Source organism: Dysidea avara, chromosome 6, assembly GCF_963678975.1.
Source record: "Dysidea avara chromosome 6, odDysAvar1.4, whole genome shotgun sequence".
In the NCBI taxonomy this organism is placed as follows: Eukaryota; Metazoa; Porifera; class Demospongiae; order Dictyoceratida; family Dysideidae; genus Dysidea; species Dysidea avara.
Window position 1 is genome coordinate 20,849,904 of NC_089277.1, and position 5,070 is coordinate 20,854,973.

Consider the following 5,070-nt stretch of genomic DNA (forward strand, 5'->3'; position numbering starts at 1 on the left):
CTGTAGCTATACATATAGGCTGAATTTGGCTCAAAGATAATATATTCCTGGATTGACATGGTCAGCTTTTGGTTTGTTTAATAGCAAACTCTACAATTATCTATACATGTGGTATGTATCTACTGGCATGTCTCTATTAATATGCATTAGTGCATGCCAAACTGGTAAATCTACTACAGTACTTTCCACTGTATTTCATGTTTTAAGTTGCCTTATAAAGTAGAACATTTGGTTCCACTTCACCTGCACAATCAAATTAAACACCAATCTCACTGATAACTGATGGTCCTTTCTCTTGAAATCTTAATGAGTGTTTGAAGTATATGAAAATAGTAAATGCAATCTGAGAGCTTACATTTTCAAAATTTTCCTGTGAAGCCACCCATGCAGAAACCCCTAAAACTACTATGCTTCACATGCAGGGTGCTGTGCATGTGTTCTTATATATGGATACCAATCATCAAAATTTCTAGAGCTGCCATTGGTTGAACTGTACAGGGTGACTTTCTGTAGTTGAACTCTCTACAAGGTGTGGAAAACACTCTACTGGGTGACTTGACTTGTTTGTGGCTAAACGTTGCATTGTGACTTGATTGTAGTTGATCTCTCTATGGGTGACATCTAACATAGCTAAACTCTATCTACTGTAGTTGGTGACTTATTTGTGGCTGACAACTCAGCTGAACTCTCTAGGATGACTTGTTATGTAGTTGAACTCTACAAGCCTCATAAACCAGCTTTGGGACTTGCAATTACAAAAAGAAGGTATCTACACCAAAGTAGTCAAGATGTGAAAAAGAGTAACACCCTCCAAATAAAATGGCGGCCATGAAATGGCTGCAATGATGCTAATTTCAATCATGATGGCATGATCATTGGCATAAGCATCATGCCCCCACTTTTGATTTTGCAATTTTTATCACCCATGGTCTTTTTAGGGCTGCAGCATTTTTTCACAGCTTGGCTTTTTTGGCATAGATACTCTAATAGAGCAGTCATCAATGTTTTACTTTATAGTAGCTAACTATCCATTCAAGGATCTGCATTGACAGCCTGCGAATTTGATTGACTATTATAATAGCTGTCATAGATTAGGTACAGTATATAGACTAGCTAAGTCATCAGCACTGAAAGCTTGCTACTCCTTTGAAACCATAAGCATTTTAAAGATTCAACTATTAAGCATATAGAAGTTTACAAAGTGTTCTATAAGTTAGGTTGTTTAAAGCCAATTTAAAACTAACTTTTCAGCTAAAGACACCAGTCAGTCAGTAAAAATTCAACTGATAAAATTTCATAGCAGCATTTTGGAAATGTTTCAGGTCATGCTGAAGGTACTTTTGAGTGTGGTGATACCTCACCAATACTGCCTAGGTTTGAGCAGTCTATTATGCTCCAAAATTCACCTATTATATTAAAAGTGTAGTATTCATAACAATACCTTCCCAACTTGTAATGGAGCCAAACCATACATGTCTTAAGGAGTGGCTACTATCACCAACCAATGACTCTAATTGATGCATACAAATTTCCTTTTTCCCATCAAACATCAAATTATGGAACCAACTCCCTGCTGGTGTAATTAATTCCTCTACCCCTAATGAGTTTAGTAATAACTTAAGTAATTTTATGATCACGTGCACCAATTCGTTATAATCTTTTGGTTGCTGGACAGTAATAAATATAATAGTCTATTGATAACATTTTACTGTCACCACCTGGTTGGCTGAAATGTTAATTCTCTTGACAGAATTCACTTTTCATTTTTAGCTGTTTTTCAGGATCCAGCTCAATTTGTGCACTTTTAGTTTTTGGAATTTCCCCAATTTTCTGCCTATTGATTATGCTTGCTTTTATGCATTTCAGAAATATAAATATACAATATGCTTTTATTTTGTGAGTTTTATCTTTGTGCAGAGAAATTCTTCATATAAGCAGTGGCGGATCCAGGATGGGGCATTTGGGGCAAATGCCCCCCCCCCCCCCCCCCCCCCCTTCAAGAAATTGCATACAAGATCGAGATACTCTAATAGAGCAGTCAATTACTCTAATAAAGCAGTCACAATGTTCATGAGGCAGTGTAGCTTACCTATGAAGCTATAAATAGGATTTTATTTTACATAACAGACGTGATATAGTTAGTAAGGATAACTAGCTATTATTGTTGTGACCTTTTTTTTTTTTTGGTCTTCAACTGGTTTTCAGCAAGTTTTTTTGGTCTTCAACTGTTTTTCAGAAAGGTATTAGAACAGTGTGGAATGAGCTATTTAATGATTTTTATGTACTTTATCAACTATAAATGTGTGGTTGGTGAGGTGGGCAGGACCTTTTTTTTTTTTTTTTTTTGGTGTCACCTTATCAAACCAGAGACAATGTAGTGCCTCAGTTCATTTTTGACCCCCCCTTTCTATAAGTCTGGATCCGCCCCTGCAATTCATTCAGCAAAAAAATTACCAGGAAGGGAACCAGAAACATAATTAACTTTTCGTGGCCAAATAAACTGTAAACCGACTTCATCTGCAACATACAAATTATAGCAATAGCTTGTAGTGTTGCACCAATAATCAGATTGGTTATCAATAAAAACAAGCTAAATTGGTCCTTCACAATCTAATTTCTAGTAAAAATTGCTACAAAATAGATATGATGTGCTATATCTGATCTGCTACATTTATCAGCTTGAAAACATTATTCAATACCGGTTATCAGAATATCAGCAAAATCTCATATCGATGTAACACTAATAGCTTGAAAAGGGAATGTCCTCCAGAGTTAGTATTCATATTAGAGCAGGGGGGTTGGGGGCCATATTTGTAATCCCTTAGATTCTGAAGCTATAGACATTTTATTGTCTAATAAATTATATTGTTTTTTAATGCAAATAATTATAATAATGTACTGTATGTCACTGCTTGAAGTATCTTAGTTTACTACAGTGGTATATCCCCAGTATATGGAACAGTTAATTGTTTGTTATTTTAGTAGTTTTTCAGTAAACCCGCATTCCCTGATGTTTTACTGAGAGTTTAAAACTTAGTAAAATAATTATGTTCCATATACTTAAGTTTACTGACACTTTACTATCAGTATAACTACAGTAAGGCATCTTAACAAATTAGTAAACTAAGAACCTTCAAGCAATGTGTGTATAAAATATTATGCATGCTTTCTGAATAGCTTGGATTCATCTACTAGTGCTGGGTGATATAGATTTTTCTTATGTCATGGCAAACTTTATCCACAATATGAATATATAATTATATCACGATATAACGATTGATAGCTTACAAGTTACAATATTTAAGGTTGAATCTGCGATACCTTTGTCATCTTATCTATTACAAGTGTAATTGAATTGGTTCTTTGAACTACTGTTCTTACTGCCCACTGCATTGTATTGACCATTGTAAACATATCTGTTTATTTACCTAGCACCTTTTAAAATAGTAGAATGGATACTAGATTGGATGTACATGTTACCAGAATATCTAATGGTACAACTACACTCTCAATGAGGGTGCAGTGCAAGGCTTGGAAAAACTAGAGACACCATTTTACAAGCTTACATAGTACCAGATCAGGTGAGTTCTATCACAATAATAATTTCTAGCTATCATATCATGACATAAATAAATATCACAATACACAAAGTATATTCATTATATTGCCCGGCACTATCATCTACTGAGTTGTAGTAATAAGCTAGGATAGCAACTGCTCGGTAATTGTAAATTGCATTTGTAGCACCCCATGCCAAGAACATAATTTAGGCATTCACCAACCATCTCACTCAATGCTAACTTTAAATTATTTAATATCATCAGAGATTCATTGTATTGTCTTCCAATAATCATAATCATCAAATCACATTTTGTTTATAAATTCAGACAATGAGATGCGCTAGATGAAACTGCTTTGGTACTACTGTAATTGGCACATGACTGCATGTGTCCTATAAAACTCAAACCCACAATAAAAAGTATTCATTCCATCGAACATAAACTTGCAGTAAGACTGTAGTGCATCTTTCTACTCATTGTCATGAATCATTTCACCATCCAAAACAGATTAGCCCTTGACTGTTATTCGTATTGTGGCAGAAATTTCCCCATTATGCTGCTAATTATGCTCCATTGTGCCAGCATTTTGCTCTATACTTTCATCCCCTGTTCTTCCAAATATTATGCCGGCATAATTGACACAAGCTTAATACTGCCCAGGGACCATGAAGGTATTGTGAGGCTGGTTTAAGGGTAATAATTTTGGCTCATATAAAAGTCCAAACCTTCATGATCCAATACTATCGTATTGCAAAATATTTGACAGCATAAACTCTCCCATAAGCCTCTCATCCCAGTTCCTTGCGATCTAGTTTGGTAACTCCTTTCAGAACTAGACCTTGAAAATCATCACTGAAAGCCATTTCAAATTCTCTTGGAAGACAAAAGATGGGTGTGGCTCACAAAAAAATGCGCATGCGTCATCTATTATTAGCGACCTCACAAATCATAGCACAAACCAAAGTGACCGTTACCTGCATACTCATCATAATAGACTACTTTTCTCTACATCTAGGCATATTAGCGTGTGGGTGGGCAATCCATTACCATTACAACAGTACAAGACTGGCAATAATAAGTGCTTCCTCTGGAGCATTTCTTTTAACTAACTCATGTAAGCCTAGAGTGGAGGAACAGAGTTTGATGATAGAGCAGTCAATACCACTCCAGGAACCAAAGCCATTATTGATAGCAGCCAGTGTTTACACTAAGGGTGGTTGGGAGGGACTTCTCCTTAAAATTGGGAGTGCACTTATTTTTAAGGTTGTTTTTAAAAATTCTACTTACCAACATCCGTTTTGAAAGATGATTGTGACAGCAAAAACAGTATCCGTACAGTGTCCACCATAGAGAGAATACTTGGGTGGTATTACATAATATAAACAAGATACAATGTGAAACAAGTGTGGCATAGCAAAGATGAAATATCATATGAAACATACACATACACACACTGTTACAAACACTAAGCTACACTGAGTTACACTAAGCTATATGTCCCTGTAAGTGT